At 39.5% G+C, this 13,277-nt stretch overlaps 1 protein-coding gene across 2 annotated transcripts in view; it reads left to right on the top strand.

The window, feature by feature from the left end:
- The first annotated feature begins 341 nt into the window (after positions 1 to 341).
- LOC134213220 (annulin-like) overlaps positions 342 to 13,277 on the top strand; it is an 89,136-nt gene continuing 76,200 nt past the window's right edge. The window contains exon 1 of one of the 2 annotated variants that reach the window (XM_062691972.1): positions 342 to 469. The gene's annotated coding sequence lies outside the window, so the exon portion shown is untranslated. The remainder of the gene's footprint in view (positions 470 to 13,277) is intronic. The other variant, XM_062691973.1, reaches the window with a different exon arrangement.

Genomic DNA, 13,277 nt, shown 5'->3' with positions numbered 1-13,277 from the left:
ATAATACTATAATCAGTGATCTGTCGATGGTGCCGGTGCTGATGATGTTCTCCCACACTTGAACTAATAAAGCGCGCGCAGCTACTTGAGTACAGTGGATATGAGAACAGGGGATGCGTGCGTCGGGTGCGACAGAGGAATCGCCTGACGCCCGTGCGCTGTAGTAGACGATGTTTGAATTCGATTCTACAGCTTTGTCAGGGCCATTCGACGCTAGCTTGCGTATTCCGATCGGTGGCGGTGTGGCGGTTTGATGAACTGCTCAACGCACATGGTCTGTGCATCATCATCAAGAGTATCGGTATCGATTGGCGCGCGACCCGTGAGCTCCTAGCAGATCAGATGAAATCAAATCAGAAACGTAACGTTGCTCGAGCTGACCGGTACAGATTCGTGTCGCGCGCTTCCGTGCTGATCGTTGGGTCGCGGCACTGTACAAACGAGACATTGTAGGCATAATAATCCAGCGGTTTGTTTCGTAGCGATTCTCAGTGTGTCAACGGAACCGTGTTCTGGTCCGACTTTGGTGTTATCGGGCAGTGTGTGTAATAAGATAGAAGAGGTGTATTTCCAGATTATCTAAATGGATGGCAAGTGCTGTTGCCTTTCGTGTTGATTTATAAGTGCAGTGCGGTTAATTGTATGTTAATTGGCTGGATAGACGACACTGTGTCGGCAATCTGAAGTGGCGGTTTCGAACAGTAGATTCCGCTAACAAGAAATGACCATATGGCATAGATTACATGTTTTGTAGCCTATTAACATGTGCGAAATTGAGCTATTCTAATGAATTATTTTCAAATATGCAATTCTATCCTGAAAAGGGTGGGTGCTAGTGGCGGATACAATGTTTTCCTTTTTAGAAGACTCACTTATTAATTATTAAATTCTGTTGTATAATCTATTACATATTCGAGGCCGATTATTTCGTTGATGAAGGGATTTAGAAGAAACTGATTGTAAATGTTATGAATATCGTTCAAACACTTGTAATGCACACTCGCATGCACAATAGGGAAACGATATATTTTGGCAGAACCTACTCTTCTTGTCACGTATAGTCCATTTTCCGCCACTTTTTTGTCCCGGGATTCGGGATAGAATATATCACACAATCGAAAATATCGCTCCCCAAAAGCAAACAACTGTTTCTGAAAAAATGAGCGGATTGAAAATACGTTTTCGCAATTCTTTTGCTAATTCCATTAAATTATGGAAATTTTTATTCAAACATTTTTTTTAAATTTATCTATTTTACAGTCAAAACACAGAAAAATATATTCAACACATCTATAGACGTTTTGAATATTAAAAATGATATTAATCGACGCTAAACTTAATAAAATTCTAGAAATGTCGCAGGATTCCCGAAAATAACAAAGCAAAAAAAAATCTGTTGTTTAGAAATCCTTCCGAAAGAACTCCAAGTTCTTCAAGTCTCATTCAATGGTTAGTTATCTCCTCTTGAATTCTCAGTGTTTGCTGATTTTTTCTCAAATATATATCAAAAAGCCAACGTGTTTACTGGCAATTCAAAATTTTCGGAAAATAATGGCTAAAATCTCTAATACACTAAATCTCTTGTACACCAATGCACCGCAGAAGAAATGCCTTCAATACGTATACAGTCCTACGGTAGGGTTTTATTTGGCAATCATATTTCCGAAAGTGCTCCTTTGAAAAACCTTTCAAAAATACTATTCATCTTTTAGAAAGAAAGGGATTGCACGCGAGGTTAAGTAAAAATTACTAGCGATACTCTGGAAAAACTTTAAAATCTTAAAGGATTTATCACTTGCTGACAAAATCGATCAAAAACTTAAGATTTGTTAGAAATTTTCGGTAAACTATACAATCTGTGTCTCTGTGAATCTTAAATATTTTTCCAAAATTCTATACTGCCTCAATATTAAGGCCATATAGGCAGTTTAAAATTTTACTTGAATTTTCTTCTTCCTCTCAATCTCAGAAGTTTTGTTTGATTTTTTACTCCGTTACTCATATTATTTATCCAATCAACATTGCAGTACAGTAATACCTCGATATAACGTAACCTCGATATAACGTAACTCGATATAACGTAATTTTTACCTCGATATAACGTAACTTTTTTTTTTTGCTCCCATTTTTAACAGTTTACATTATGAACGTGATTCACTTAGTATAGAAATATTTTTTCAATTCTAGGCCACTATAGGACCATCCTCAACAGACATAGGGTGGAGGGAAGAATCTAAGATTTTGAGACGTGAAGTCACATTTCAAATGTTCACGTTCGGACATATCCTCTCTATGAGGCTGTCTGGGTTCATTCATTTAGTTTACATCTTAACAGAAAACACTGAATCAGCATTTTTTTCGCTTCAATACACGGTTCGAGGCCGCATATCTCCAACCTCGAATGCACCCCTCGCTCGCCAAGTCGTTCTGTACCTGGTCAGCCCACCTCGCTTGCTGTGCTCCACGACTGCTTGTACTTGCCGGATCTGGGGCGAACACCATCTTTGCAGGGTTGCTATCCGGCATTCTTGCAACATGTCCTGCCCATCGTACTCTTCCGGCTTTAGCTACCTTCTGAATACTGGGTTCGTCGTAGAGCTGGCAATGCTCATGTTTCATCCTTCCCCGCCACACACCGTCTTCTTGCACACCGCCAAAGATGGTCCTTAACAGCAGTCTCTTGAATACTCCGAGTGCTTGCAAGTCTTCCTCGAGCATGGTCCAAGTTTCATGTCTGTAGAGGGCTACCGGTCTTATGAGCGTTTTGTACATGATACATTCGGTGCGGGTGTGAATCTTTTTTGACGGCAGTTTCTTCTGGAGTTTGTATTAGGCCCGACATCCACAGATGATGCGATTTTACCAACATTATTTTCCTACCAACATTATTTTCAGCTGTTAGCAAGGATCCAAGGTAGACGAATTCATCGACCACCTCGAAAGTGTCCCCGTCTATCGTAACATTTCTTCCCAGGTGATCCCTGTCGCGCTCAGTTTCGCCCATTCACCACCAGAGCAACTTTTGTTACTTCACGTTTAGGGGGTGTAAAGTTCTGCCACCTTTGCAATTTATCGGCCACGAAACAAATAAATTGATTGGATCTTTTGAAAATCGTACCCCGGCTGTTACACCCGGCTCTCCGCATGTCACCTTCTAGTGTAATGTTGATCCACAGGCACGAAAGTCCATCACCTTGCCTGGAGTTTTCGCCCGAAATCTTCTCACAGTTTTGCCCCCCATCCACCATTGTTTTGATTAGTCTGGTAAGCTTCCCAGGGAAGATGTTCTCGTCCATAATATTCCATAGCTCTACGCAGGCTATACTGTCGTATGTTGCCTTATAATCGATATACAGATGGTGCGTTGGGACCTGGTATTCACGGCGTTTTTGGAAGATTTTCCATATAGTAAAGATCTGATCCGTTGTCGATAGGCCATCAACGGAGCCAGCTTGACAATTTCCCACCCATCCGGACCCATCTTGATGACCTCAGCTCCGATACCATCCTTACCAGCTGCTTTATTGGCCTTTAGGTGTTGGAGGGCATCCCTAACTTCCCTCAAGGCTGGCTGGCCTCCATCGTCCGTGGAACTGGCGTAGTCATCTCCTCCGCTGTCTTGACTTTCAGTGCCTGTACTATCATGACCATTCAATTGTTCCTGGTAGTGCTGCTTCCATTTCGATCACCACACGTTCGTCAGTCAAGATGCTCCCATTCTTAAGAGCTCACCCTCTTCCAGCAACGCTGCCTCGAGATACTGCACGTATGCAGTGGCGACATCCGGTTGGTTTAGTCGCTCTAGGTCGTATCGCGGCGGTCGTCGGTACCAAATATTGTTGATAACGAATAGGTTTAGGCGCAGTGAAACCATCACCAGATAGTGATCAGAGTCGATGTAGGCGCCAAAATATGTCCTAACGTCGATAATGTCGGAGAAGTGCCGTCCATCAATCAGAGCGATCGATTTGTGATTCTGTCTGCTGTGGTGATCTCCAGGTGTACCGATATGGAAGGCTGTGTTGGCCGTTTTTGTTCGTCAGCTGGTGGGCACTGAACTTTCCAAAAGTCGGTCTAAACTTATCCTCTTGGTCAACCTGAGCGTTCAAATCTCCTATGATGATTTTGACGTCGTGGCTTGGGCAGCTGTCGTACTCACGTTCCAGCTGCGTGTAGAATGCGTCCTTATCATCATCAGTGCTTCCGGAGTATGGGCTATGGATGTTGATTATGCTAAAGTTGTAGAACCGGCTTTTGAACCTCAACCTGCGCATTCTCTCATGAATCGGCCACCACCCGATCACGCGCCTTTGCATATCGGCCATCACTACTCAAGCTGTTCAAAGCTCCTGTGTGTTGCCGCTGCTCTGATAGATGGTATGATTACCTTTAAACGCACCATTGATTTCTTCCAACAAACCTCCTACAGCGCTACGAATCCACTGTCCTTGAGCCCATCACCGAGTATGCGTGTGCCTCCGATGAAGTTGAGAAATTTTCAGTTCCACGAATTTTCCCTAGGTGGGCACCACCGAGTTTCAGTAAACATATTTTTTGCTGATATCTCAGTAAAAGGACGGTTGCTGAGATAATGTAAATATTTTGCTGAGAATCAGTACTAAACGAAATTTCCTGCCGAAGTTCAGTTCTGAAATGACTTATGAGCGTAGCCGAAGCACTTGTTGCAGACCACAAGTGGTTGGTGTATGATCACGTAAAATACCATTAATCCCAGAGCGTTAATGAATAAAGCTTCCAATGAATGATTAAATTTGTTATGATTAAATCCTTTAACTTTATGATTAAAGATTATGATTATTGATTTATTCATATTTGGCAATGATTAATGATTATGATTAACGATTAAATTAATTTTCGACAATGATTAACGATTGTGATTGATGAATAAAACATTTGAAGAATGATTAACGATTACAGATCGTGATTTAATGTTGGCACAATATGTGTATGATTAATGATTAACGATCGATATGATTAATGATTAATGATTATGAAAAATGAAATAGAATGAATTGCATAGTGATCAATAATCAAAAAACCTTTCTTCCAAATTGGGTAATTAAAAGGTATAAACATTATATGATTATGATTGAAGATTAATGAATAAAAGCGATGTATGCAATGATTAAAACTGATGATTAATGAATGAACTCAAAACAATTTTGAATATGATTAGTGATTAATGATTAAACATAAAATTCTATGATTAACGATTAGTGAATAATGATTAAATCACCATTTTTAATGATTATGATTAATGAATAATGATTAAATATCCCATTATTCATTATTCATGATTAAATCTATGATTAATCACTAATGCTCTGATTAATCCTACCTTCAACTTGGTCTTATCAAGCAACTTCTTGGCTGCCGCCAGACGTACCTGGCGGGCACACATATAGGCTCATCACCTGCGTGCCCGCATAGCTCTTTTGTAAACGAATAGGACCTCAACTCTCCACTGATTATTCAATGTATCAACCAGCTCACCGGCTTTAGACATTTAATCCAAACCCTTACATGGGATGACTTCGACTGGGCATAGGACTCCGACATGAATCCCATCAACCATCTCGCCCTTCTGCATCCTATGGATGCAGTTGACATCTTCTACTTGACCAGAGAGTATTTGCTCTCCTCTCATGGCCTTTGGACATCCGCGTAGCTCCGTCATAATATCATACTTCTACAAGCACTTTTTTTTGCCGCAGCTACCTCCTCTGCCGCTTGTTTTACGACTCACTTCGTTTTCATTTTCGGCTTTTTAGGGATGGCAATTTCCCACCAGGGACGGTTGTCCTACCGATGAAATTCAGTCGGTGGGAGTACTACACTTAACGTTTTGGGGCGGCATCCTGCACAATCTTACTCACTTTAAGAGTCGCACCACCAACTCCTTCTAATCAATAAGGAGGCGTTTCTCACGTTCCGCCTCCTTACTAGACATTAGCAGAGGCTTCCTGCTGCCTAGCCATTGTAACTAGGTCGCAGAGAATCAGCACGACGAGTTTGAAATACTTGCTGAAGGTCTGGAGGCCTCCATAAATGGCATGATTATGTCCGTAATTTCCGTTACCACGTCACTTTTTGGGTGCCCCCCTGTTTACATGGTTGGTCAGCACGTTTTTAGAGATTGATCAGAGTGGCTTCGTGTATTTTCGAGTCTAACCAATCTACCATAGACCATCATCATAGAAGATCTTTTGGTCGCCAAAGCGTGGGAGGTAGTTCCAGCTGACTCGATTCGCAAATCTTACAATATTCTTTACAATGCTCCATAAAGTCGAGAATGAGGATGATGTACCACTGTCAGTCTTAAGAGGCACACTGAGAAGCATTCATGAGAAGGTAGCATACCGACCCTATGCCGGTGACAACACAAGGCAGTCAATGTCAACGCAAGAAGAAGCATGTCATGTCACAATCTGCGAGTTTTGGAAATGATAACGAATATGTAAACGAGTTGGAACAAGCAGCCCTCAATGGGTTCATTATGGTAATCAGATACTCGGAATAGAACAATTGGCCACTGACTAATCAGTTCTCGCTGCGTCAGATGCGTACTTATATCATGGACATCGTAATTAAAAAGCAGCACTAAAAAGGCTTCAGTGCAGAAATGTTGTTTTGCTATTTCGAACTGGTTTGAGAATTGTTTTGAACTTGAGTTTTATTTTCATGAATAAAGAATGGTAATCTAGAATAATATTAAATTTAGGTTTATTCTTATTTATAAATTATTAAACGAATACTGATTGAAGTAATATTCTGAGATAAAAAGTAAATATGAAAACAGAAATGAAAAAAATAGATAAGCAAATAAGAAACAAAAAACAAACAAAAAATAAAACATAAATTAAAAAAAAAAAGTTAAGTAAGAAAGGTTGGAACACCCTGGTGGATGAATAACATTGATTTTAGTTAAGAAAATTATTTTGAGCTTTTTAGTGGAATGTTTTCACCTGTCATAAGACGAGTTTGAACAATCCCATTGAATTCCACCACTTAATTGTATCCTGACAGATACGTATTTCGACCTCAACAGTAAGGCCGTCTTCAGTGTCTTGTACTTGACTCGACTTACGAGTCGAGTCAAGTACAAGACACTGAAGACGGCCTTACTGTTGAGGTCGAAATACGTATCTGTCAGGATACAATTAAGTGGTGGAATTCAATGGGATTGTTCAAACTCGTCTTATGACAGGTGATTGATTTTAGGTTAAAATTCTTTTATAAAAAAAGATTTAAAAAAAAATTGAGAAAAAAATTTTGCTTCGATATAACGTAACCTCGATATAACGTAATGAAAATAAAAATTGAGTTACGTTATATCGAGGTATGACTGTACATTCATTGCTCCTACTCCAACTTCCATAAGCAATGACTCAGATGCTGAGAATCAAAAGAACGTAAAATCCTTCGTGCATTTTAATCACAAGATAAAACAATTGTTCAAAATTAGAAAACTAGATAAAATAGTATCAAAGAGAATTCAGATTAATCTGAAACGCCTCATTATTTTTGCATAAATAAACGAATTTTCTCGACAGGCATACAGCTCAAGGACATTATATATATTTGTCCAACATCGGAATAACGTTGAATATAAGCATTTTGGTACTTTCAAGGTGGTGTTCGAAGTTTGAATCAAAGTGTTCGGAATGTGAGACAATTTTTACTATGGGTGTTCGGCATATGAAACAAAGTTCGACAACATAAAATCATTCAGTATCGACTTGCGGTTAGGGGCAATATTGAACAGATTTGTTGCTGCATAAATATAATGCTTACATATCCCCCTTAAAGCATCGCTCTGACTTTTTTCATAAGAGATCTATTCGTTCTTTAATAACTCTGGATTCCTTTTTGTTTGCCGTGATTTTGGAATTCATCATTCGCCTTTTTTCCACCATTAAACGCATCTTAGCATTGAAATAGGTATGCGTTTCGAAATTTGATGATGCCATCGCTTCAAATTTCTGGGATCGTTCGAAAACTTCTGATTTGAGATTCATCAGGTAGGTATTTGTTGTCGTTTTCTATAGTAACGAGCTTTTTCCGCTCTAGTGCCCATTTAATTGTTTCTTCTATTCCTCGGTCTCTCTTTATCTCCATGGTCCCTTCAATATCGAGATGTGGAGAGGCGACTGTACCACAAACGTCGGAATGTACCAACTCAAGCGGTCTTTCCGATCTTGGCAGTTTCATGTTCTGAAATTTATCAAGTCTGATACCCTCAACCATTTCCTCAATTAGTAGTTTTTCGATTCCTGATGTACTCTGATGATGCCAAGTCTCAAGATGACAGTCTTCCCTTCTTCTTATTATTATTCTTCTTCTTCATTGGCATTGCATCCCCCACTGGGACATTGTCGCCCCGCAGCTTAGTGTTCATTAAGCACTTCCACTGTTACTAACTGCGAGATTTCTAAGCCAAGTTACCATTTTTGCATTGGTACATCATGAGGCTAACATGATGATACTTTTATGCCCAGGGAAGTCGAGACAATGCTGAGCTGGACTGAGTGGACATTCCAACCCAAATAAAATCAAGAGAGTACAAACCATCACTGAAGCTCCCCGAACGAAATACTTTGTTTTTATATTCAAAGTTAACCTTTTTATCAATTCCTTCCCATCTCCGATAGACCGTAAGGACGTAGCTAGCGCCGTTATCGACCATTCTAAATACTAGAGCTCTCGTACTGTGCACATTGAGGTTGAAGAAGAAATCCCATGCTTCCATCCATTGGTTCCCTGTGCAATTGCGATTGTTCGGTCAATTACGGAAAAGCAACTACGAAATGGACGGTCATCATGCTCATGCTCAACGACAACCTCTTCATTTTCAAAAGTTACCCTCTACCATTTTTATTCGTATTTCTAACCATATGGGGACATTTGATCTCTCATTGTTCACACATACAAAAATTCGACGAAAAAATTCAAAAAAATATAAAATTGTTCTCAGGCACCTATTTTCTCGTTTGACAGATTTGATGAAGGGCTGGCTCGAAAAAATACTCATCGAGTAGATATCATAGAAAGAGAATCTAATCTTCATTATTTCTAAGATTGCATGCACTGTCGAATTCCATAACTAAAATCGTTCATGAATACGCATAGCGTGTCAAAAAATCTGTGTACTTTACCAACATTTGTTGTATTCAGAAAAAAATATTCAATGGTATATAATGCTGATCAGATATTCAATCTTTGAGATACTGAGACCAGGGAATTCGTGCTTTCGGAAAAGAGACCAGACCAGACTAGTAGTGTAGGGCTAGATAGGATACGGGCAGGATGAATGGAGGCTGAAGCCCCCAGATGATCATTGTGATAAAATGCTGGGAAAATATCCGGGCTAGTCTGGTTTGCGGTGCCCGATCACTGGGGGAGGGTGAGGCTTAGAATCTCTGGTGAAAAACAAAGGAAGGCCGTTAGCCACTGGAGAAAGGGGTGGCACTTATACACGGGTTGGGGTGTCCCAAAAGCGTGTACTGGCAAGAAGGCGAGGGCTGTGAGTAGACAGCATCATCAGTCAGAGCGTCTTGGATGCTGGAGGAAATCCCGTAGTTGAAGGCACATCATGCTTCGAACACCTGCAAATCACGTGCTCGACAGAATCTAACACTTAGCAGTTCTCGCAAACATTCTAGAACGGACCTCCGCCGAAGTTGCGTGAAAAGGGCGTGTGATCGGTATGAGGTGGCGTATGATCTTTTTGTAGTTGGACAAATCGTTCCATGATGCATAAAGTAGAATGTCCGTAACGGTTAGATTGCCACCAGTCAACAAAAGTGTAACAGTGATTGTGATTTTAATATTCAACGCCCAACAGTTCCGCCACTGATCGTCGAAGTGTATAGTGGCAATGGCGAAGTGCCAGCTCATGAACGAACACTGAGGGGAGCCCGACGCCGGCCACCCGAGTACAAGAAACCGGAGTGGAATTTCTGTTCGTTTTGGATTTGGTTCTGTTCTGTCGTTTTTGGATTTGGATTGCATTTGGATTGGATTTGGATTAAGATTGGATTTGGATTGGATTTGGATTGGATTTGGATTGGATTTGGATTGGATTTGGATTGGATTTGGATTGGATTTGGATTGGATTTGGATTGGATTTGGATTGGATTTGGATTGGATTTGGATTGGATTTGGATTGAATTTGGATTGGTTTGGATTGGTTTGGATTGGTTTGGATTGGTTTGGATTGGTTTGGATTGGTTTGGATTGGTTTGGTTTGGATTGGTTTAGATTGGTTTGGATTGGTTTGGATTGGTTTGGATTGGTTTGGATTGGTTTGAATTGGTTTGGATTGGGTTTGGATTGGTTTGGATTGTGTTTGGATTGGTTTGGATTGGTTTGGATTGGTTTGGATTGGATTGGTTTGGATTGGTTTGGATTGGTTTGGATTGGTTTGGATTGGTTTGATTGGTTTGGATTGGTTTGGTTTGGATTGGTTTGGATTGGTTTGGATTGGTTTGGATTGGTTTGGATTGGTTTGGATTGGTTTGGATTGGTTTGGATTGGTTTGGATTGGTTTGGATTGGTTTGGATTGGTTTGGATTGGTTTGGATTGGTTTGGATTGGTTTGGATTGGTTTGGATTGGTTTGGATTGGTTTGGATTGGTTTGGATTGGTTTGGTTGGTTTGGATTGGTTTGGATTGGTTTGGATTGGTTTGGATTGGTTTGGATTGGTTTGGATTGGTTTGGATTGGTTTGGATTGGTTTGGATTGGTTTGGATTGGTTTGGATTGGTTTGGATTGGGGATTGGTTTGGATTGGGTTTGGATTGGTTTGGATTGGGTTTGGATTGGTTTGGATTGGTTTGGATTGGTTTGGATTGGTTTGGATTGGGGTTGGAATTGGATTGGTTTGGATTGGGTTTGGATTGGTTTGGATTGGGTTTGGATTGGTTTGGATTGGGTTTGGATTGGTTTGGATTGGTTTGGATTGGTTTCGATTGGTTTGGATTGGTTTGGATTGGATTAGGATTGGTTTGGATTGGTTTGGATTGGTTTGGATTGGTTTGGATTGGTTTGGATTGGTTTGGATTGGTTTGGATTGGTTTGGATTGGTTTGGATTGGTTTGGATTGGTTTGATTGGTTTGGATTGGATTTTGATTGGTTTGGATTGGTTTGGGTTGGTTTGGGTGGTTTGGATTGGTTTGATTGGTTTGGTTGGTTTGGATTGGTTTGGATTGGTTTGGATTGGATTGGTTTGGATTGGTTTGGATTGGTTTGGATTGGTTTGGTTGGTTTGGATTGGTTTGGATTGGTTTGGATTGGTTTGGATTGGTTTGGATTGGTTTGGATTGGTTTGGATTGGTTTGGATTGGTTTGGATTGGTTTGGATTGGTTTGGATTGGATTTGGATTGGTTTGGATTGGTTTGGATTGGTTTGGATTGGATTGGTTTGGGTTGGTTTTGGAATGGTTTTGAATTAGATTTAGATTGGGGTTGGATTTCAATATCAATATCGATATCAAAAATTCTGACATATCGACAAAGTATAACGATTAAAAATCATATCGTTTTAAACGTTTTAACGGTATCGATATTTTTGAAAAGATCCTTTGCAATTTTTGAGTAATTTAATAGCAGTTTGTGCAACTAGTTGCAAAAAGATGATTTTTTCAGCACGAGTTGTACGGATAAATACTACGAGTGCTGAAAAAATCGAGTTTTGCAACGGGTTGCACACGTTATTTTTTGCAATGACAAAAAATAAGCTTTGTTATGATAAATCTGTACCAAAATAGTAAAGACCGGTTTACTCTACAGTGACTATAATAACAGTGTCGTCAAGTGTCAGAATTGGAACAGAATTGTCTGTCAGTTCCATACAAATGCGCGTTCCAAACGAGCAGGAGACCTGTCAAACGTGGCACATGACGTTACTCTTCTTATAGGACTCTAGTTTACTCCACATGATGATTCTTGCCAATAAATAATGTTGCTGCAGAGAACAATCAGATTCTATGTTATCATGCCGCATCGCATAGCTCTACATGCCTTGAAGCGATAGATGACCTCGTCTTTGGAAAATTCTGATATTATGTCCATCAATTTATTTCATTTATTACGCGACGCAGAGAATACACTATCTGAACACTATCCCAAGCTAATTCAGCAAAATGTAGTCATGGAACTACTGTTCCGATGTTGGATTTTCATTATAGCACCCAAATGAGTGCTATAATGGATTTTATGCAACCCATTTGAGTTGCATAATGTTCATTAAAGCACCTATTTTGTTGGTATGGAAAAGTAGGTCGTTTTATCACTCAAAGACGAACTATAAACCAGGTATTATGATCAGGAATTGCAAAAAAAATATGAAACGACATCGATCGCTACCGACGGTTCATAAGAAAACCTTTAAAATTGGATATGAAGTATTTTGAAGAAAATTAAAGAAATGGTTGGCAAGCATTGAATATTGATGTTGGCAAATGTGTTTTTGTTTTCATTTGCATTTTGAAGTAGCTTGTTTCATAACGGGTGGGAAAAGACGGAAGTTGCAAAGCGAAATCTCTCTTCCATGCTTTCACCATATACCGTGACCTGCCCTAATTACAATTTTATAAAAAATAATAGAACAAGTTGAAATGCATCATCAAAACCAGTGCTCCTCGCGTTTGGAGCTTTTTAAAAGAAATTTATTATGAGGTATAGCCTCCCGAATCAGTTCTATATCATGACAGCTTGCGAAAAAAGTCTCTGCAGCTGCAGAACTGGTCTAAAGAACTCAAAATCAAACGATGGTAGCCAAACTTTTTTTTTTATTATTGTCTTTATTAATGAGGTTTTCGGCCCTTGACCGGTTCACCTCATAGCCAAAGTTAAATTTTAGCACTTTTTCAATATCTTTTGGTACAAAAAATAAGGCAAATGTTTGACCAAAATTAAATTTCATCGATTTTTCAATATTTTGTTTAATAGTTGAAGATATCAAAAATCAGTCACGTCACAGAACCCATTTTCATTAGATAAGCTTGCCTTAATAAGTTAGAGAATCGATTAAGCGACTAAACATTTTTGACGGGAAAAACAAATTGCCCACGCTGCAAATAGGTCATACATGAACATTATATTTTAATGAGGTCTGTCCTTCTTCATGTGTATGTTTGAAAGTTACTAAACTCTCAGTTGTAGTAGACGAATTGTGTAAAGCGATATACATGTATGTTAATACATACATCAAACTACTTCATGAATCATCAATCAAACTTGGACATCACCTGCC

This window comes from Armigeres subalbatus, chromosome 2 (genome assembly GCF_024139115.2).
Source record: "Armigeres subalbatus isolate Guangzhou_Male chromosome 2, GZ_Asu_2, whole genome shotgun sequence".
In the NCBI taxonomy this organism is placed as follows: domain Eukaryota; kingdom Metazoa; phylum Arthropoda; class Insecta; order Diptera; family Culicidae; genus Armigeres; species Armigeres subalbatus.
Note: the sequence above shows the minus strand (reverse complement) of the source record. Positions and strands in the feature narration are given on the sequence as shown.